The sequence below is a fragment of the Phodopus roborovskii genome, unplaced genomic scaffold (assembly GCF_943737965.1).
Source record: "Phodopus roborovskii unplaced genomic scaffold, PHOROB, whole genome shotgun sequence".
Classification (NCBI taxonomy): domain Eukaryota; kingdom Metazoa; phylum Chordata; class Mammalia; order Rodentia; family Cricetidae; genus Phodopus; species Phodopus roborovskii.
In genome coordinates this window covers 2,875,338-2,896,908 of record NW_026125640.1, presented here as the reverse complement: position 1 = coordinate 2,896,908, position 21,571 = coordinate 2,875,338, and the positions used below count along the sequence as shown (strand labels likewise).

Here is a 21,571-nt window from a genome sequence, read left to right as displayed (position 1 = left end):
CAAGCTGTCTGCCTCGACCTAGAGCCCTGGGATGCGTACCGGCCTTCACCACCCACCCCCTTCCCGGCCGCCGCACTGATGCCGCCATCCTCACACATGGTCTTCATTTAGCACACTAGCGGCTTGCTTCCTCTCTGCTCCTCTCCTCGGGGCTTTTCGGAGCGAGGAGGGAGGTTTAGAGGAAGTTAGAAACCTTGCGAGCCCTAGGGGAAGGGGAAAAACCCTCGTTCGCAGTCTGAGCTTCCGAGATGGAGGGGAGCGTCCCACGGGGAATGGGACATAGTCTAGGTGCCCCCCCTTCCTTAAATGTGGGGAAGGTTAACTGAGAGGTGGCAGTCAGGGGAACGATAGCAAATTTGCTTTTATTCGCCCCTTTGCCTGTTTTTACCGACTAACATCGCTAACGTGGCGGTGTCCTCAGCTAGGCGGAGACAGGGTGGGAGCAGAAGGGACAGGCAGTCAACAAATGAGACCTAAGATATCTCAGACTGACTCAACCGTAATGGCTGGCTGAGCGGCTCACTGGGCCTTTGCCTTTCACACCAGGTTGAAAGACTGAAGCGGATAACCCACCAACTGGCCTGGGTCCACTGTGTTGTGGACAAGGGGGTGTGTGTACTGTGCAGAGATTTGGGGTTTATTTGTATACCCTCATCCTGCGATACTAAGCCAGCCAGAGGTGGCGTGCCTTACTGCTCTGCGGTCCTAGGCAGGGCAGGAAGCTGGCGCAGCCATCGGCTGGGCAAGCACTACTTGGCCTAGCCGGCTGCTCGATGGAACTCGCGAAGCACCGTCACGCTGAGTTGAGTTCCTGAGACTCCAGCCTGGTCACCCTGAGCTGCTTTCCTCCCACGTTGTCAGTTGGCCTCTGTCTGAAGTCTCCCGGTCTCCTCCCGCCCTCGGTTTTTCCCTTCCTTGGCCGATCTCGGGAACTTCGAAATGCAGTCAACCGCCCTTTCCGAGATTCAAAAAAGAAGTTTTGTGTTTCCCTGGGGGCAGCAGCCTAATGCTTCCCCTATTTTCTGGAACAAAGCAAGTATTCAGCAGGGAGGGGGACAGGCTGACTCTTCCCCTCCCAGCAGCACCTGGCGCCTCTGCAGGTTGAGAACACTCTCCAGGATCCAGGTGGCAGCGCGCGAGGTGGTGGGGTAGTGGGGGGCTTTCTTTCTTCAGTCTTTGCTACAGAAGCCTCTCCTGGGAGCCCGAAGGGACACTGGGTGTTTGGGTGAGGTTCCCACCCCGGGATAGGAGGGCGCGCACGCTGCTGTTTACAGTGTGTCTGCAGCTGAAGCTCACTTGCCCACACTTGACAGCGCCCCGCAACCTCTGGCTGCCAGACCCTCGGGCACTCCTCTCGAGACTTAACGCAGCGCTGAGGCCTGGGTGCGCCAGGAAAAGCAAGAGGTCGCTTCCAATTTTGTGTTTTTGCAGTCCACAGACCTTTTGCCCCCAACAGTAGCCTGGATGGGGTAGTCTATCAAAGGAGTTGGGAGGAGTGAAGAGCTCACAAAGGGGACGACTCAAAGGGTTCCAATCGCACAGCCACCCCCAGTGACTTCTCACACCCTGGTGTGCTCTGGATTTCATTCGCGACCCAGAGGTGCTTCTCCCTCTGGACAGCGCTCTGCAGCCCCACCTGTCTTTGCCAGCCTACACGGTAGACTTCTCACCCCTAGCCAGGAGGGAGGGCTACACTAGTTGTGGCCACGCGCGGCCGGGCCTTCTCGGCGGTGCAGAGCGGCCTTAGATCCCGCTCCAGCTCTTCCCTTCTCCCCGGCCTGTGGCCGGCCCCAGGCGCCTCCAGCGCGGCCTGAAACTTGATCCCGTGTCGGAAGGACAGTATGTAAACACCAGGCGCGCTCCGTGAGCCCATGGGAGGGGCCGTGCGAGGGCCGCCCGGGCAGCTCCGAGGCCCCGCGCCCCCTCCCACCTGCTCGCCCCGGGCACGATCGGCAGGGCCGCTGCCTCGCTCTCTGCCTTCCCTGTTGGCTCAGCTAATTGGAGCCGCCGCCACTGTGGCGGCCTCTTGTTGAATTTTCTAGATCGCAACCGTTCAGTCGTGGCTGCCTGCGGCTCCCTTCCCCCTCCCACAGCTGTTATCTCGGCCAGCAACTTGTTGGTGATGGGGACAGTCCCTCCACTGACCCTGGCCTTATGCTCCGCATTCACCTCAGTGGTTCTGGGAGTAGTTTTTGTCGTGTGTGTGTGTGTGTGTGTGTGTGTGTGTGTGTGTGTGTGTGTGTGTGTGTGTCTGTGTGAGAGAGAGGGGAGGAAGAGAGAGAGAAAGAGGAGGGAGAGAGGAAGGGAGGGAGAAGGAGGCAGGCAGGCAGGGAGGGTGGGAGGTTAGAATCTTGCTGGAAGTACGAGGGTGAGGATTCCCGCCTGGATTCCAAGCTCTTGGTGTTAAACCAGGGGGACCTTCTGGCAGGAAGCCTTTATTCTCATGGTCTTGTACCAGGAAGTAGTGGCAGTCCAGAGGGCCCCTAGGAACAACTCCACTGGCTTCGGTCGCTAACAGGAAAACATTACAAAAGGGTGGGGTGATGAAGGCAGGAAAATAATTCCCATTCTCCTACCTGGTTCGCTATGTACCACGGTTTGAGATTTGGTATGCAAGTCCTCCTGGCAGGCTGCTCATACTTTGGGGTCTAGGTCACCCAAATGCCAGGAAGCTGCTTGCACTCTGAATTGAAGTACCAGCCAGTTCTAAGGAAAAATATCACTCTCTGGGTTCTAGAGGTGCAATTTCCCCAAGCTGGGTCAGCTTCAAGCCTGTGGTACTTCCCCTACTCCCTGCCTCCTCTGGCCAGCTGTTGCTTGCCCTAGCTACATATTTGTACTGGACACAAACTGTATGTGCAGCCTATAAACTGTAGTGACCTGTAAGAAGGCCAGCTTGGCTTTGTGGCAGAATGGGACTAGAAAACAGTTTGATAGATTCGGGAAGGGATTGCTGATGATGGCACAGCAGCTTTGTTCTTTCTAGCCAACATACCTGTAGAATCATTGCTAGTGGTTTTCACAGGCCTAGGATCCAATGTTGTAAGAGTAGAAACCCCCAGTCAGGAAGTACATGCATATATACACAGGCAAACTCCACCATCAGAAAATCTTCCATAGCCAGAGAGCAGCTGCTTTTCCTGTTTGGGCTCTGAGAAGGGTGTCCGTTCCCACCCTGGCTTTGACGTCCTCTGACAACTGTTAGGGAACAAAGACTGGAGGCCATAGGCTTTCTTAACTGCCATTTCTCAACACCTCTGCTCGTCACTTCTTTTTCCCAGATACCTATTATGAGGTTTTCCTGAGGTATCTTTCCAGTCTTTCCAAGAGTTCTCATTCTTCCATATTGGCTTAAACTATGATGAGAAGGAGAGTCACAGAGTTGATGTCATTAACTTGATGTGCAGGATGGCACTTCAGTAGGTCAAGTTCAGTTAGGGTTTTGTTTTTGTTCCTATCTAAATTCTCCAGATCCTTCCAATCAGTTAACTTAAGTTTGTTGTCTCTTATTGTCAAGTTCTCTTCCATGTCCATAGCTGGGGGGAGGGTCCCTGAAAAATGTTTATTCTCCTTCACCTCTACCTAATCAGACTGTGAATGCCTAGTTCTGTTTTTAGGGTAAAGCATATTTCTATGTTTTGATAAGGAAGAGAATAATTGGTGTTCCTTCCCAGGCCTGAAAAGATGATTATGTGTCCCAGGAGCATGCTGTCTCCTGTCTGTTTAACTGAGGATCTTGATTGTGGCTCTGGAGCACAAGTGCTTTTTTTTTTTTTTTTTTTGTCCCATTCCCTCTGACATGTCCCTCAACCCCACAGCCACAAACAGGCCTGAAGGATGGTGGTACCCCAGAAGACCCTGCAACTTAGACATTCATGTTCGTTTTTTTATCATACAAAGAATATCCTGAGCCACTGGAATTTCTGCTTCATCTCCCTGGAAGCTTATGCCAAGAGCACCCCATGGGGCCTGTGGTGATGGATGTCTTTAGGCCCAGGAAAGGAGCCATCGTGGTGGGAAAAGTTGAGAGACTTAGACCCGAACCAAAGGAATGTGCAAACAGCAAGGATACAGCTCCAAGCACCTGGCTGGCAGCCTGCATAAAAACAGTGCACTGTACCTCCCCTACCCATCTTGTAGCTAGTGAAGTCCACAGGCATACTATTTAGTTGGCTTTGCTTTGGCTCTACTTAGGAATGGTACCCTTAAGCATATCGGAAAGCTGAGATGCAGCCATGACTCCTCACTTCTCTTCTTACCTGCCTTAGCTTGGCTGAACTTGCTGTCTTTTCAGAGGAGCTGGCTGTAGTCTTGAAGTGGATCACACTGTGACACCTCCCCAGGGGTCCCTAGCTATTGATTTTTAATATCCGTATTCAATATTGTGTATTAAATATTGAATCCATGCATGAGAGGATGTGATGCAAATCACCAACCGTGCCTGTGACTTTAATGGTTGTTTTATTGCCCGGAAACCACAGTTGGATGCAAGGCATCTTGCAGCCAAGGCTGGGGGGGGGGGTGGGCAGGGAAGGCAGACAGGGGGGAGGGCTGAGCAAAGCTGGGCCTCCCATGGCTGATTTGAGACCTCCTGCTGAAGGGGTAGGGAGGCCCTTTATATTAGTGTTTGCCCAAGGGCAGTAGGGTAGGCCAATGTTTCAATGGAAAGAGCTGGGATTGCTGTATGGGGTTTGGACAGAGGAAGAGGTGTGGAGCCCTGTCCTTCCTTCCGGGACTTCTCTAACTGGATGTCTGTTTCTGGCTAGTAGTCACCCTTCCCCTCTAAACACTCACCCCAGACACGAGCACAGGACTACTGAGCAGGAAAGTGAACTTCAGCAGGAAACTGAGCCTACTTCACCAGCTGAACTCTGTAGCCTCGGAGAGGCCATCCGCTCTATCCACTCAGTCTCTTAACTTCTGGGGCAGTTTTCCTCCTCTGCCACCTTGGGTAATGCTGTCTGCTCTGACCCTCTCATAGCTGGATGGAACCGTGATGCAAAGGAAAAGGATTTTGTCAACTGCTGTCCCCAGGTAGGTAAACTGAGGGACTGGTACTGGCCTTCCCTTTCTGCTTTCCCAATCCTTCAGGTCATGACTCCTCCATGTGTTCTTTCTGAGACAGAAGCCCATTCCTCTTTAAAGGCCTTGTCCTCCACTCCTCAGTAGCCTCTACTTGGCCATCCATGACAGCCATCAACTAGGCTAGGCAGTCAGGTTTTGAGCGGACAAGCAGAAGCAGGGAGATAGGAAGGGTTAGAACAACCATGTGTGAGTATTTCAGTGTGTGGGTTCAGGGAGTGTGTATGCCTAAAGTCAACAGCAGTGGGAAAGCCTGGGGCTTCATTTGAGGGAGGAGAGGCTGTTTTGCAGCCAGCCAGTACCAGTGCAGCAGAGCTGGCGGTAGCAGAGGCTGCTAGGTGCCCATTGGCACAGTATGATGGCTGTGGCCTTGGTACCTAACCCCAGGTCTTTACTTGAATTGCATTACCGGGCTAGTGGTTAAGGAAAGTCCAGCTTGGTTCCTAATTGCTGAAAAGTCAAAGTAGGTAGTGTGCCCTAATGGTTCCGCTACAGGGGAGCCCAGTGGCAGGCACTCTTGAGGCCGTGCCCCACCTTTGAAAAAAGTGCTGCACTATTATTAACCTACCACTTTTGTCCCAAGCTCAGGGAAGGGTGGACACCAGAGGGGCTATGAAGACCGCCCCAGGGACCCCTCCTCTGCTGGGAAGTCCCAAACACACCTGCCCTACCCCGGACCAACTCTAGCAGCAGGGCCCTCATGGAGTCAGGGTGCACGGTTGTCACTAGGCACATGAATGGAGATGTGCCAGGCAGGGCCTGGCTGCGCACGCCTCCGCGCTGGGCTGGGGCGGCTGCTGCTGCCTGTGTTTCCGGGTCTGCGGCTGAGCCTTCCTGGCGTTCTCCCCTGGCTTTGTCTCACTGCCAGTTTCTCGCCCGTCCTCACCAGTCTCCTGGGTCTACGGGTCGCGCTCGGCCTCCCCGAGTGCGCCTTTGCTGGCTTCCCGATACCTGGCTCTTCCCGTGGTCTACTGGTCAGTCACTGCCTTAAGGTCGCTGTGTGTATCCACTTCTAGAGAGTTCCCCAGTCTTTAGAAACTATTTGCAGGACTATGAGACAGGAACCCTGGAGGGCTAGGGTCTGCTTCGTTCCTACCCAGGCCAAGCTGGCGAAGGGCTTTTATTAGACCTCCTAGGCAGAGTCGAAGGGGCACACTTCTGCGGCTGACCTTGCCGTATACGGCCCCTCTTACAACACTCGGGAGACTGTTAGTCGCCGTGAAGAATTTGGGCACGCCGTTCTGCTGCCTATCGGAAAGTTAGTGGGATGTGTGGGCTGGGGTCCGAATACCCAGAGTGCATGCGCACGTGCCAGATGCTAGGACCCGCTGTGGATCAGCGGGCTGGGAGTGGTGACTGGGCTGCAAGCCAGCGAACACCTGGGAACACCCTAGGCCTCAGGGCGGGTGACACCCTTCGGAGCCCCGACTCCCTCCTCCCCACACACCCCCTTTCCCCGGCCCGCATGCGGTCGGCCTCTGCGGCGGAAACATGGTCCAACTCCTTGAAAGTAAACTTGCCGGGAGCTGCCAGGGCCAGGAGAGAGGGAGCGAACCGGCGGGGGTGTCTGCATCGGGGAGGCTGGGAAGGCTAGTGTCAAGTTTCAGCCCCTAATGACAATCAATGGCGAGGTGCCAAGGCCCTGGGAACGGCTTGGGGGGAGCAGGCGTTGGGGGGAGGCGCGGGCTGAGAGAGAAGGACCACGCCGTTGGGCCCAACTTGCGAGCCCCGAGACGCGAGGCGCTCCCAGGGGCTGAGCGAGGCGGCGGGGGCGGAGGCGGGGGCGGGGGCGGGGGCGGGGGCGGCGGGCGGGGAGGGGCGCTCGAGGAGCCGCGGGAGCGGAGCGGAGAGGAGCGCAGGCATCTTCCGCAATCCATTCATGCACTGAAGCGCGTGCAGAGCTGCTGCTCGCTGCCATTGTTACTCGCGGGCGGTGTGGGAGCCGAGCCTCCACTCTGGCGAGAGATAAATGGCCTCTGACAGCCCCTCCTCGCCAAGAGAGCTCCTCGGATTTCACTGCGCGGCGGCTCTCAGGTCTGTGCCTTGCTCGCTTCCCGGCGAGAACCTCTAAATCAGCCTCCCCTCCCTCTCTTCTCCCGGACTCTGTCCCCCGCCCTCTCCGGCTGGGCCAGGGCCCCCGGGGGCGCTGCGCACAGGTTCGGATCGCTTCTGCAGCCTGGGGTTACGAAATGGGAGCATCGAGGAGATCCGGGGGCCGCGGGTGGAGAGAAGCAGCTAGCGCCCCCCACCCGGGCTCCGTTCCCCCGCCTGAACGCCCCGCCTCCGCGCCCACAAGATGGATCAGGCTACCGTGCGGAGAGCGGGCTGTAAATATTTTAAAAGTCTCTCGCACGCCGGCGGTAATGGCTTTCGCAGTTGGAATGTGTGCTAGGGAAAGAGGAAGGGCGACGTTTGTGCTGTGTTGCGGGTTGGGGGAATTGTTCCTATACCCTCTCCCTGGGTTCGGGGTGGGCTGAACATTCAGGATCCCCGGTTTCCCGCCCCGCTGCGTCCCGTGATAGCATCGAGAACACCAGTCGTTAGGGAACTTGAGTATATAGCCGGGCGACAAAAGGCCCAGCCGAGGTGACCCCAGAGCCACTCTTCGAGGGAGGTCTCTCAAGGTCTTTGGCTGGGACCGTCCCGAAAACCCTGGTCCAGGTCCACTTCTCACGGTTGACCCGGGGAGGGCGAGAAAGGCACAAATAAGAGTCCCCCCCCCCGAGTTTGCGTGGCACTAAAGCCGGGGCTGGGGTTTCTGCAGCGGGAACGGGTCCGATTTGTGTCTTTGGTCCTGTTCCCAACTCCTCTGTAAAGCCTGGATCCACTCAAAAGGCGCTATCCGTTTCGCGTTTGAATCTGAAAGTAGCTTTGTGGCTACTTAGGTTCGAAACCTGGGAGGAGGGAGCGGGGAAAGGTCGGGGCCCAGAGAGGGTGATGCCCAGGCTTGGTGGCAGTCACGAGTGGCCATGACGGGACTCTTGCTTCCTTGGTTAGTGTAGGCTTGGAATCCTCAAAGGCTGAGCCCAGCCGGATAGGAGAGGGTGGGGGAGGGGAATCCAGCCTTCTCTGTCGGGAGAGACTTAATGGGTCCACCACAGGGTGTGGGTGTGTGTGGGGGGTGAGGTGTTCGCCTTTGCCAGCAGCAGCAGCTTCCTGATAGGGTAAGGGCGCCGAGTTGCATAGAGCTGGGACAGGCCAGGTCCACCAGCTTCTCGCGGATGGTTCCAGAAGTGTGAGCCTAGGTTAGTACTGTTCATCTGTCCCCTCCACCTTGCCCGGCCCCCGACCCGCCAGAGAATGGGTGCGGGAGGCTTTTCGGGGCGCACCAAGACTGCCCTAGACGTTCCAGTGCGTGGAGTTCCCGACACTGGCAGCACCGCTTCCAAGGGCTTGTGTTGCGCCCTTCTCGCTTGTTTGTCTCGTGTGAGCCTCGTAAACCGCCCTGATTTATTACCCAGACTAAATGCTTAATTTGTGAATATGAAACAGATTAAAAAGGGCGGGGGAAGGGGCTTGAGGTCGGCATATTTTAGCAATCAGACCAAAGCAGCCCGGCAGATGTTTCAAATTTGTCGACATTTTCAGGCTCATGTGGAAAGCCAGTCAGAATGGTCAAGAGGTCTTTTTTCCTTCCTTCAACCTGAGAACTTGGCAGTGATCAAAAGGAGGTGATTAGTAGCTACACAAAAAAGACACCAGCAGTCAAGGAGTTAACAGAGGCTGAGCTCTTCAGGTCCAGGATTGGGGTGGAGGGGATGGGGGCCTAGGGTCACAAAGGCAAGCTGATCACAAAGCCTGGAGGGGGCCTAGCTAAAAAGGCCCAAGTATTAGAAGCTAACTCTGAAGAACAAAGTCGAGGGTCCATTAAAAGTTAATTCAGTAAATAAACTTCAGTGGCGATAAAACAAATAAGAAAGATGGCAACTCCAACTTAAAATAACCAACAGATAATAGAAATAAATAGCTTTGATGTGGCTTAACCATGTGCTTTCCCTTTAGGCAGGTCCCCACAGTAAGCGGCCAAGGCAGGCCTCTGTGGAGCACCCTCATTCTTTGAAAAGACCCCATGTGTACCGGCAGTGCTTTTTGGCGTTTGTCATTTGGGAGCAACTTCACACATCAAAGGCGACCACAGTGTTCTTTTCAGCTCCCTGGTTCCAGCCGCCCAGTGGAGCAGATACAATTTCTATAAATTGGCCTTCTCCTTTGGGTTTCGATTGATCATCACCATATGAGATTATTGAAAGTCTAATGTCTTATTTCACTTTCTCCAAGGGGTGAGGAGGGGTACAGTGTATTGGAAGTCGGGCCACGTGAAGACTCCCCTGTTGTGCAATATTAATTTCCATTAGCCTGGATTTATCAGCCTACTGAAACTCCCATACATTTCCTTTGGTGCCTTGTTCCACCCCCTACTCCCCACTCCAGGTCTGTGTTTCTGCGACTGTTCACAGGTACAGTCCAAACTAGAGCCTTCCTATTGGGAAAGAGAAAATGGCTGTTGACTAAATTTAAAGAAACACAAGATGTATTTATTCTGATTTCCCAAATCCTGTCTTCAGCCTTTGTTTCCCCCGCTCTAAACTTTCTTGTCCCCTTTTGCCTGGATACAATCTTTCATTTTATTAAAGTTGATTATGGCTCTTCTGTCTTGTCCTGTGCCAGACAAAGGCTTAGAGAAAGTCAAAGAACGTGTTAATTATATGTTTCTTGTAAACTGACTTTTCATTTCCCTCTAACACATTTAGCTGGCTTGGTGTTTAGTGTAACACTCAATTGCTGCAAATATGCTACTTAAAATGCTGTCTTTATTAAAACAAATAAATGAATTCAAAGACCTTTCTAATTTCAACTCGAGTGGGCTAGAAACAGAAGAGAAAATGGAAGGAAAGAGCATAAGCTAGGAAAAGGTAGCAGGAAGGCTAGGGAGAGAACACACACACACACACACACACACACACACACACACACACACAGCATTCCTTCTGCCATCCCTCCCTGCAGCCATGTTAAACTGGTCCATACAATTGTCCCTGGCTGCGCCCTGCAGCTTGCCAGCCTGCCTGGATTTTCCATCACTTGATGCCTAAGGCGATCATTAGCTGAGAATGGACAGCCCTCTACCTGCTGGCCCATAGTCACTTACCAACCAGGGGAGGCTGGCTACAGGCTCCTACAACAGGCCTGGATCCCATTTGTTCAACCTGAGAGGGGTCCTTGGTTTTTGCCCCTGGGTGAGTTGGTACCTAATTAAACTCTACCCAGGGCAGCTTACACTAAATATACGTAGGCTGAGAGGAAGCTGGGAGGAAAAGGCAGTCATTACTTAAGCAGGGAAAGTGACTTTCTGAGAGTGGGAAGAAAGGGACCCCTCTGATCACTTTGTTTACCCTAAGCAGAGCTTCAGAGGACACATCAATGCCAACCCTGAATTAAGAAGGAATGGGAACGAAGGGGAAAATCAAGAGACCACAGGTCCGTAAACCAAAGCCTATGCCATCATCTGGAAGCAAGAGGGAGGCTCTAGACAATGCTGGCTGCAGAAAAAAAAAAAAAATGACCCAAGCGCCCTTGTGGCTTTGGAGTCATTGCTCATGTGCTACGGGCCTATGTAGTCAGGAGCTGGAACTGTATTAATGGCGGTGAAGACGGAAAGGAACAGATGTGTCAAAGAGCCCAAGGACTGTGTGTATGGTAAAGGTCCACTGAGCATGGAGGGATAAGAGAACATGCAGCCAATCCCCCAGGCTCCACTAAGTGGGACCCAGATGATCAGAGCTGGGGGTGAAGACACTGCCTGGAAACAAAGGTGGGGGGAGATGTGGAAAGGCCTTGCTTGGGACTTTAAGGCCTGGTTAATTCAGTGGGAGAAATTGGTTCTGAGGGTGAAAACATTGGGTCAGTGTGACAAAGTAAGACTAGAATTCAAGTCCCAAGCATATGTAAACAGAGGGCTAAAGGGACCTCTGGTTGGGAAAAAGGTGTTCTTCTTGGCCTAATATTTTATCCACTAGTAAGCACTTGCTGTATGCAAAGCAATACGTTGGAACTAGATGGTGGTGGTGCACGCCTTTAGTCCCAGCACTTGGGAGGCAGAGGCAGGCGGATCTCTGAGTTCAAGGCCAGCCTGCTCTACAGAGTGAGTTCCAGGACAGGCTCCAAAGCAATACAGAGAAACCCAGTCTGGGGGGGAAAATACGTTGGGCATCTGGGGCCACAAGAGCTAGAATCCTCAAATGACCCAGCAGGGACTCCTTCCTTCTATGTGCAGGAGAACAAAGGTAGACAGTGGATGAGCTTCTGAGTCTCAGGAGAAGGAAGTCAACTTCTTCCAGAGCACCACTTTCACCCTTAGCCTTAAGCTGGATTCCGGAAGGGAGTTAAGGCCACCAGAGCCTGTTCAAAGAACCCCTCTACTTCCAATTTGAACTGAACCCCGCTGGGGCCAAGCTCCAGGGCCTTCCAGATTGTTCAGTCTAGATGGTGGCAGAGGTCACATGTGCCCTTCACTTCCCCTTCCTTGGAAAGCCTACCTGACTTTATTTCCCCTGGGGGGCGGGTGGGCAGGCCAGAGTTTTCTATGCAAATCAAGAAGGCAGCTTTTCAAGTCAGGACTAGTCTGCTCTGTTGCCCTGGACCAACAGAAAAGAGTAGCTTACACACCAACCCCCAACTTCCCCCCCCCCCACCTCTGCAACTTGATAAGGGAATACCGACTCCCTTAACAAAACAAAGCTGGGACTCTCCAAGGTTTCGAATTGTGAGGGGAGTCTGCCAGCAGAGAATTCGAACTGGCTTAAATACACCCCCCTCTCCTGGGCACACTCCCTCTGTGCCCCCTGGATTTCACTTGCCCCTTGGGGTGTTTCAGTGTGATCACAGGTGCCCTCCTTCAAGCCACCTGGCCTGGGCCCAGCCTTTGCTCTTGGTTTCCCTAAGCACCGGCGAAACACGCTGGAACCTTCAAAGCACATTCCTCAACACTACCTGGGAACAAAGAGGCAAGGAGCGCAGGAGCAGTTAGCTTACTGAGTCTGTGGGCCAACAGGGTTGGCCCAAGTTCAGTCAGACTTCTTGGCTCTGGGCCATCCAGTGCTGGCAGTGTGCCCTCTCCAGCCCACTACTCAGACCTCATTGCCCCCAAATTTGGCCACCCTTCCCCCAAGCTAGCTTAAGTTCCAGGAAGCCTTACCGGCACTCTGCAGCCGGTAAGGTTTAGGTAGATAATTCGAGGCATCTGTGAGAGCTTCCCAAGAGGGTGAATGAGTTGTCCAATAGCAGGATCCTCAGATGGCCTGGGGGCTGGGGATATAGCCTGAGTTCCCTGACTGTTAGCTTCAGGACTGGGACAGTTGTGAACACTTGGTGACTTATATTCTGCACAGAAGATTGATCATGGTCTGTTGGGGAGCAGAAGTTCACTATGCATAGAAATAGGAGGTGGGGGTGGGTGGGCTGAGTGTCAAGTCACATGGTTCTCCATGGGTAGTGAGTAAGAGCAGTTCAGTCATTTATTCGCCAATCTTTACTATGCTGATGGCTCCTGTAAGGGGAACAGGAGGAATAGCCAAGGTTTCCAGGGACCTGCTTCCTCTCATTCAAAAGCTAAGAAAAAAAGCCTGTGTTTTTACTGTGTGTGTGTGTGTGTGTGTGTGTGTGAGAGAGAGAGAGAGAGAGAGAGAGAGAGAGAGAGAGAGAGAGAGAGAGAGAGAGACAGACAGACAGACAGACATGTGGTCTTAGCATATAGTACAACCTGGCCTCAAATTCTGTATGTAGCCCAGGTATTTTTTAATTCCTGCTGAGTCTTCTGAGTCTTAGGATTACAGGTGTTTGCCACTATGACCAATTCGTGTGTGTGTTTTTTCACAGTGGCTTGTGATGCCCAGAGTTTCTGGGAGGGAGAGGGACTCAAACAATTATCTTACTTCGGCTTGTGTAGCTGGGTCTGATGTAGATTTATGTCACCACCCCTAGCTAGGAGTTTTTTTTCTCTTCCCCACCTGACCTAATACCAGGGATCGAACTCATGCACTTTAGGAAAGTTCCTTAGCACTGAGCTATAGCCTCAGACATTTTTACAGTTTTTTTTTTTTTTTTTTTTTTGAGGCAGGACCTCCATATATTACCTAGATTGTTTTTGAACTCTAAATCTTTCTGCCTCAGCCTCCTAAGTCACAAATACAAGATGACAGACACATTCAGCTTATATGTGGGTGTTATAGATCCAGACTCCAGGCCTCATTCTTGTGCAACAACTACTTCACCCACTGAGTTTTCTCCCAGCTCTGAGAATGCATTTTTTAAGCTAAAGTGGGATGATGGTGTGTTTTTACCCACACTCCACTTACATGCAGATGGATTGCCTGCCACAAACACCTTCAGCCCTGTCTGCCAAATGGGAACTTGGGGCTGGTGTCCTGTGCTTTCTTCCCCAAGACTCCAACCAGACAACCAGATCCTGTTGGTTGCAGATATTAGGGGTAAAACCTGCACAAAAAAATCTTTTTTTTTTTAGGAGGGAGGCAGTATTTGTTTTGAGACAGGGTCAGTTGCTCTCATGTTGCTGACGTTGGCTTTGAACTCCTGATCCTCCTGTCTCCACCTACTGAATGCTGGGATTACCTGCTTAACACTTTTCAGGATAATTAGAAAGGAAAAACATTTTAAAAATTTGTCCTGAGAAAAAGAGGATTGTAAAAATAATTTTACCTTGAAAAAGCCCAAACCTGCAGACCAGTGCCATGAGCACTCATATTGGAAGGCACATTTTCAAAAGCACACTATTTATTTGATATGCATATTGCAAAGAATTCAAATACCTTTCAGAGGTCTGAATTAACTTAACATTATCCTAAACTGTTACTGAGGAATTTATTACCCTCATAGATGCAGCAATTTCTTGTCTCTCATCCTTACTTCTAGAGCCCAGTGTGGTGGTTCATGCCTACAATCCCAGCGTTCTCAAAGCTTTGGCAGGAGGATCACTATGAGTTCAGGCTCAGTCTGGGTTACAGACTGAGACCTTGTCTCAACAACAAGAAACCAAAACAACAGGCAATGTGATGAATGTTTACAATTTAGCACCTGGGAGGCAGACACAGAAGAATCAGTAGTTCAAGGACCTAGTGGGTCCTTGGTCAGCCTGTATGGCATTAGACCCTATCTCAAAAACAAAACAAAACAAACAAACAATAGGGACTGGAGAGATGGCTCAGCAGTTAAAAGCACTGAATGTTCTTCCAAAGGTCCTGAGTTCAATTCCCAGCAACCACATGTAATAGGATTTGATTCCTTTTGGTGGCACAAAGACAGAGCACTCATATAAAGAAATACATGAATAAATAAGTAAAGACACCACCACTAACAACAAAAAAGGGGCCATCAAGATGTCTCAGGAGGGAAAGGAACTTGCTGCTCAGCAAGACAGCCTGAGTTTGATTGTCAGAACCCAGATGGTAAAAAGGGAGAGCCACCTCTTAGAAATTGTCCTATGACCTTCATAGTCACACATGAACATTATAAATAAATGTAAATATATTTAAACAGTAAAGATCATGTAGAAGTTAGTTTGGGGGAGCCAGATTGCTAGGGTTCAAAAGCTGCCTCCACCTAGCTGTGTGACTAGGTAGTTAATCTCAGCCTGGGTTACTCTCTGCTCAGCCTTGTAATGGAAAGTATCAACATGGCCCATTTCGTAATGTTGAGATTAAATTAGTTGTTGGGCATAACATTTAAAATAGTACCTGGCACTCAGAAAGTGCTCATTGGGAGTTGGGGAGACACACACATCTGGTTGGGTTCAACCTTGCTGTGGTGCTTGTGCAAAAGCCATTTGTCTCTGAGTTAACAGCCTTGGGTGTTCGACGGTTAACGGCAAGAGATAGGAGGTGTTACTTGCCTGTGATACCCTCAAATAGTTTCCAGCATACTTTTTTTTTTTCTTCAAATCGTCAGGTCAGTGTTGAGACAATAACCAATTGGCCAAGCCCTCAAAGCTCACCATTCCTATTTAAGACATAGAGGATTGGGTGTTGAGTGGTTATCTAACATGCATGATACCCCAAGTTCTATCCCTAGCACTACATATTAAACAGGCATAGGGCTAGTGAGATGGTTCAGCGGGTTTGAACACTTGGCTTCTATCCCTGGAACTCATCTGGCAGAAGAGACTGGCACCTGCAATTTGTGCTTTGACCTCTATATGCATACCCTGACAACTGGTACCATTGCATTCTCCCCCATAAGTAAATAAATATAAAATATAGTAAAAAGAAAGTAGGCATAGTAATAACACTCTAGAGTTGGAGGGTACATATGAGTTTGAGGCCAGTTTGGGATACATGGAACTATATATATATATATATATATATATATATATATATATATATATATATTTTTTTTTTTTTTAATAGTGACATTTGGGTGGTAGGAGTTGTGGCTTAGTGGTATCTTATACTTAGTTTGTATTAAGTCCTGGGTTTTCTCCCAGTACTAGAAGTGGGGGAGATGACAGGGGGGAATGTCATGTGACTCCCACCATTCAGTGGTCTGGCCAGCAGTTGCCAGGCTGATAGAACCATCTTAGAGGACAGAACCTGCTGTTACATAGAGAAAGCCAGTTCTAACCTGCCATTGGTGATGCACACCTTTAATCCCAGCACTCAGGAGGCAGAGGCAGGCGGATCTCTGTGATTTTGAAGCCAGCCTGGACTGCAGAGCCAGGTCTAGGACAGCCTCCAAAGCTACAGAGAAGCCCTGTTTAGAAAAACCAAAAAAATAAAACAAAACAACAACAACAACAACAACAAAAAAAAAAAAACAAAAAAACAAAAAGGAAGCCAGTTCTTCTGTCCCAGTGAGATACCTAAGGTTGTGGTGGCACATACCTTTAATCCAGCACTCAGGAGCTGAGGTAGATGGATCTCTGTGAGTTTGAGGCCAGCCTGGTCTACATAGAAAGTTCCAGGACAGCCAGGGCTATATAGTGAGACTCTGTCTCAGAAACAAACAAAAAAAGTTGAGGGTCAGATGGAGGAAGCAGGTATGACTCCATGAACCTCCTGCTGTCCTGTAAGTTAGAGAATTGTGTGGGGACCACCCTGCACCAGATACAACTGTCCAGGATGTACTCTCATAGGGTATGTTGAATTGTAGATGTCTTGAGAGCCCGAGGAAAGACAAAGGAGTTTGTTTAAAGGTATACTTTGCTCTGTACTAGAAAACACCTCACTTAATGTTAGGCTTTGAAGGCTATAATATCTGCTCTTGACATTGTGGTGTTTCTGCCATATGATTTAATTAACATGTGATTCAGGCGCAGTGCCAGAGTCAAACGTTCTGATAGCCCTTGGAAGCCACCTAAATCCTTTGGAAGTCCCTCCCAACACTCCAGTAACACGAAGGTAACACCCCGAAGGTTGAAGACAGCCCCTGACATGAGGTACAGAATTTTATCAGCACTTCCTGAATTTTTTTTCTTAGAAATGTTTTGTTTTAGCTGGGTGAGGTGGCATGTACCTGTCTGAAATACTGGAGAGACTGAAGCAGGAGAGTCACTTGAGACTAGAAGTTGAATGCTAATATAAACAATGTATGATGTACCCATAAGTCAATCTATCTCTGTGTGTGTTTGTGTGTGCATACATGTGTGTGTGCATGTGTGTGTCTTTCTCCAACAGTCTCACTATTTGTTATGGTTTGGGTTAGTCTTGAACTTGCTATTCTAGATTGGCCTAGAATTCTTTGATATTCTCCTGCCCTGGTCTCCCGAATGTTGATATTATAGACATGCACTGCCACATCTGGAGAGATCATAGCTTATATCTGTATCTGTACAAAATTATTTAATGCCTGCTATCCTCCTACCAATGCTTTGGGTGCTTAACATAAAATTTCATTTTACTACAAAAGAAGAGTAAGTCCTGGACAAAAAAGAGAATATTGTAAGTTGTGACAAATTAAGGAAAAATTAAGAAGGGTAAAGGAGTAGAGAGAGACAATATATTGTTTTAGAAGGTAGAGAGTTCATTGGAATATGGTTAGGTGGTGTATCAGTAGCTCTTGCTGAAATAATGGTGTGTTAGAAATCACCCAAAGCACAGGTAAGCACTTAATTTTGTGGACATATCTGTTGGTCACATGGGTTTGGTTGATGAACAAAGGCTTGAGTAAGTACGATCTGAGACCAGCTTAGCTCTCTGTGTCTTTCATCCTCCATGGATGAGTGGGCCAGCCGGGGCATGGCAATATTATAAGAGCACAGAATGAGAACACAGTGGCTCTTAAGTCTTACTCAGAACTTGCCACTGTTACTTTTGCTTACATCCCATTGGCCACAAGGAGTTCTGTGATCTGATATCAGTGGTTAGGGAGGTAGGCCCCATGTCTAGGGAATGAGTTATAGAGTCACCAGAATGCTGATAGGGAGGGAGTTCAGGGCGGTGGATTGGGTGGGGAGTAGCCCAATCTGAAACAGATGGCTCAAACCAAAACTGTGTGTCTCTAGCTATGACATTTATATATACAAATACATATATCAAATGATAAAACCACCTTTGGTGGGATCTTGTGTTTTAGATTAAATTTAAATAAACCCATATGATAATTACACATCAGCATCCCTGAGGTGGCTTATGGATCATTGTTGCCAACCTCAGGAAACCTGGGAATTCAGGCCACAGGTCTTGCCTATGCTGAGAGAGAAGCATGTCTTGAGGGAGACCTACCCTAACTCCTGGACTTCTCATGTAGAGAGCAGGGCGGGGGGGGGGGGGACACCAGAGTAGACCCCAGGGCCAGTAATTGTCCCTGCCGTCCTCTGTGCATGTCTTGGAATAGCACTAATCTGTTTGATGCTCTGCTGCCAACTGGTCCTTTAGCTGTTCTCTGTGGCTGCCCAGGACCCAGGGTGGAGATGAGAGATTGCAGCTGCTCTTTGCAGCTCCTTGCACCTACCCTGAGTAGGCTCTTGCTGCCCCCGAGTAGTGGAAGGACCCTTTCATGTTTTTGGAAAGTGATTGTGTCTTCATTTGCCTCCCTTCAGTGAATTCCTCCTGGGTTCTGCAGCCAGCCAAAGCTCTGGAAGCTGGCGCTTCTCTTTAGGAAAGGTCACTGTTCAATTGATTCCCACAGCTAATGGAATCTAATCACCGAAGCCTGGAGTGATTGCAATCTGAGGAATCCACCTGGTGAAAAGGACTCTTAAGTTTTCCTCTTGTAAGCAGGGAAAGTGGGGTTCTGGGATAGGCATGGCTGCTACTCGGTCCCTGTTTGGATGGGGACCATCTCTAATTTGGGTGTTCACATTCCTGTCTTCAAAGTCATGTGAAGTGATTGGCATTCTGTGGGGAAACCTACCCTAGAAGTGGACGTGGGACTTCTTCCAAACCAGCCACCATCACGATGGAACATGTTGTGCACCCACACAACTGCAACTTGAACTTTGAGCTCGCTGGCAACCACAGTTTGATTTCATTGGGTTCACCTTGAACTTAGCGTTGTTAGAATCGCCCACTTTTATGCGCATCCACCCCCAGTGTAAATCTTTTTGTAGTTCTTTCCCAGAGATCCTCCTATGCCTTCAGCCTCCTTTCCCTATTAGACGATGAGGACAGGACTGGGAGAGTCATTATTTTCAGTGAAACACAATAGCTGTGCAGAAAACTTCATGCACCATTAGCATATAGCCAGTTATCAGCGTACTCACGAAGCTGGTACCCACGTAGCTGGCACCCACATCAGGAGTCACAAGGGCCAGCACCACCAAGCCCTCCTCAGGCCTCCAACTAGGCACCTCAGCCTTCCTCACAAACACTAGGCAAGCATTCTCACCTTGGAGGCACACTACCACCCTGTCCTGGTTTCTGATAGCATCACTTAGCCTCCCCTGATTTGTTCCTTTGTAGAAATAAAATGCACAGGAGTGACTGTCTTCTTTTCCTCTGAATCACGTCCGTGAGATCTGCACATATGTGTAATGTCCATTCTCCTTACTGTATAATATTCCTCTGTATGAGTACACATTTACTTACTGTTTCACTGTTGGTGGACATCTAGACAGTTTTGCTTTGGAGCCATTACTAATAACGAGCGGTGAATGTCGTGTGTACATGCCCTGTAGCATCTACATCTCTGCTGTGTGGCCTGGGCTATAGGTTCTGTCAGCTTTTGTTGTTTCTTTGTGGAACTGAGGATTGAACTCAGGGCCTTGTTTATAAACTTTCTACCACTTGAGTTATGCCCTTAGCTGTATATTCAACATTTATAGATAAAGCTGAAGTGTCCCAGAGCAGGCCTGAGCTTGGTGTTGTGGATCTGTAATCCTAGCTAGCATTCAGGACTGTGATTTCAAGGTCAGCCTGAGCTACACAGTGAATACCAGGCTAGCCTGGAATAAAGAGTAATATGGTGTTCCGGGGTGGGGGTGAGGGTCTTTTATTTTTCTTTCTTAAAATCCTGAGCCATTGCCGGGCAGTGGTGACATATGCCTTATTCCCAGCACATGGGAGGCAGAGGCAGAGGCAGGTAGATCTATGTGTGTTCGAGGCCAGCCTGGTTTAGAGTCAGTTCCAGGCCACTCTGGGATCTAGAGTCAGAAGACATCCAACATCCACTTCCCCAAACCCCATCCTCCCAGAAGTTTTCTATGACTGTCATAGGGAAATACTCTCCCGATGCTCTGGGGAACAAGGCTAGTTTTAGCTACAGAGTGAGAACTTGTCTTGAGAGAAAAAAAGAAAGACAGGAAGCAAGCAAGCAAACAAGCAAGCAAACAAGCCAGATGTAGTTAATCCCTCCATGGCCTGGTCCTGCCCCATTCCAATACTGTTGTCCCCAGTTCATATCCACAAGACAATACAACCTCGCTGTGCACTCCAGGCCTCTGCTAGCTGCTGCTTTCTTGGTGACAGTCCACCCAGAGCTCCATTGGAGTGTTAGTCCTACTCAGCCTCACTTCCATTGTTTTATTTGTTGAAATGGTGTATGTGTGGGCTTCACCATGTCCCCTAGGCTGGCCTGGAACTTCAAGCTGTCCTCAGTCTCACAGAGATCTGACTGCCCCTACTCCTGTTTCTGCTCACCCTAATTTCTAACTCCAGGTGTTACCTTCTGCAGGTAGCCCCTCCCAACCTTCTAGCAACCACTGTTCTGTCAGGTTCTGTCTGTTATCTTGGTGCTGATTGTCCCAGCCATAAAGCTGACCACTGCATTGTTCAGAAAGGGCCTCATATCTAAGCTCCTGCTTTAGTTCCGTTGTGTGGTTTGCTTGTTTTGTTTTGTTTATGTGTTTGTTTGTGGCTTTCTGACAGAGGGAGAAGCAGAGACAAGGCCCAAATCCTCCTGCCTCAGTTTCTTAAGTATTGGACAGTTTTAGAAGTCACCGGCCCCAGAGCCAATGGAAGTCTTAAAGCCAATTCTGTCTCTTAGCTAGTCATGGGGGCACAAAACAATCCCATCACTTGGGAGATGGAAAGAGGAGCATTATAAGTAGAGGCCAGCCTCCACTACTTAGCAATAACAAAAACATAACAATCCCCCTAAACCCCCAAAACAAAACAGGCTGGAGAGATGGTCTAGCAGTTAGAGCACTGGCTACTCTTCCAAAGGATCTGGGTTCGATTCTCAGCACCCACAGCTGTCTATAACTCTAGTTCCAGGGGATTAAACACCCTCTTCTGGCCTCCAAAGGCACTGCATGCATATGTACACAGATGTAGGGGAAAGCAAAACACTCATACACATAAACTAAAACAAAATACCAAAAGTTTTGTCTCCTAGTTGTGTAAGAGTAAAAAAGAATTCCCAGGGTCTGGACAAGTACATTTTGTCATTTGTGTCCATATACACTTGTTGAATCAGTTATTCGTTCTTGGGCCAGCTTGGATAACATAGTGAGATTCCATCTCAAAAAGCAAGGGGAAGGGGGAGAGAAAAGAGAAAAAGAAAAGATTTCCATTTAATGTGATGAGCATATCCATGAGTGGCTTTCTCATCCCTTCTGGCTGAGTAGAAGGGCCCACTGGCTGGCTCACACACCAATGGCCTGGGGGTTGCTTGGGGTGCCAGGTAAGAATGCAGAGTTCTGGCCCTGCGCCTGAAAATTCTGACTCAGTAGGCCTGGGGTGGAACCTGGAACTCTATCTTTGACACAGGCAACTTTTGTACAGGCAACTCTGGCCTTGACACTTGGCCAGCTTTGGAAAGCTAGTAGAGTCTGAAAAGAATATTTTCTTCACTGGAGTGGGGAAAAGTTAGGGGCCCTTATTCAGATCCAGAGACAGGCTGGGACCTCGGCTCACTCACCAGGGATGTGATGACTTACATACTTCTCTGGGCCTCCCTTTTCTGGGAATCACACTGCAGATCTATTTGGATCGCTAATTCTGGGCAACTAATTTCCCCAGAACATCACTTAAGTGTTTTTTGTTTGTTTGTTTGTTTTGGATTTGGTTTTGGTTTTGATTTTTTTTGAGACAGGGTTTCT

At 49.7% G+C, this 21,571-nt stretch overlaps 1 protein-coding gene across 2 annotated transcripts in view; it reads left to right on the top strand.

Annotated features, from left to right (window-relative positions):
• Positions 1–21,571, top strand: part of Bcor (BCL6 corepressor) — a 120,978-nt gene that overhangs the window by 23,945 nt on the left and 75,462 nt on the right. Inside the window, exon 1 of one of the 2 annotated variants that reach the window (XM_051177940.1) lies at positions 6,952–7,116. The exons of the other annotated variant lie outside the window; for it this stretch is intronic. The gene's annotated coding sequence lies outside the window, so the exon portion shown is untranslated. Of the gene's footprint in view, positions 1–6,951; positions 7,117–21,571 lie in introns of those variants that run through there. 2 annotated transcript variants of the gene reach the window in all.